The sequence below is a fragment of the Myotis davidii genome, unplaced genomic scaffold (assembly GCF_000327345.1).
Source record: "Myotis davidii unplaced genomic scaffold, ASM32734v1 scaffold2417, whole genome shotgun sequence".
Lineage (NCBI taxonomy): Eukaryota > Metazoa > Chordata > Mammalia > Chiroptera > Vespertilionidae > Myotis > Myotis davidii.
The window spans coordinates 10,957-11,200 of NW_006288721.1; positions in this window are offsets into that span (position 1 = coordinate 10,957).

A 244-nucleotide genomic window follows, 5' to 3' on the forward strand; every position below is an offset into this window, starting at 1 on the left:
AACCAGTCATTCAGCTGTTTGGTCGATTTACATATTAGCCTTTTATTATATAGGACCAGTGGCCCAGTGCACGAAATTCATGCAGGGGGTGGTGTCCCTCAGTCTGGCATGCATCCTTTCCAATCTGGGACCTCTCAGGGGATGTCCAGCTGCAGGATCGGGCCTAAACTGGCATCGGACATCCCTCTCACTATCTGGGACTGCTGGCTCCTAACCGCTCACCTGCCTGCCTGATCACCCCTGA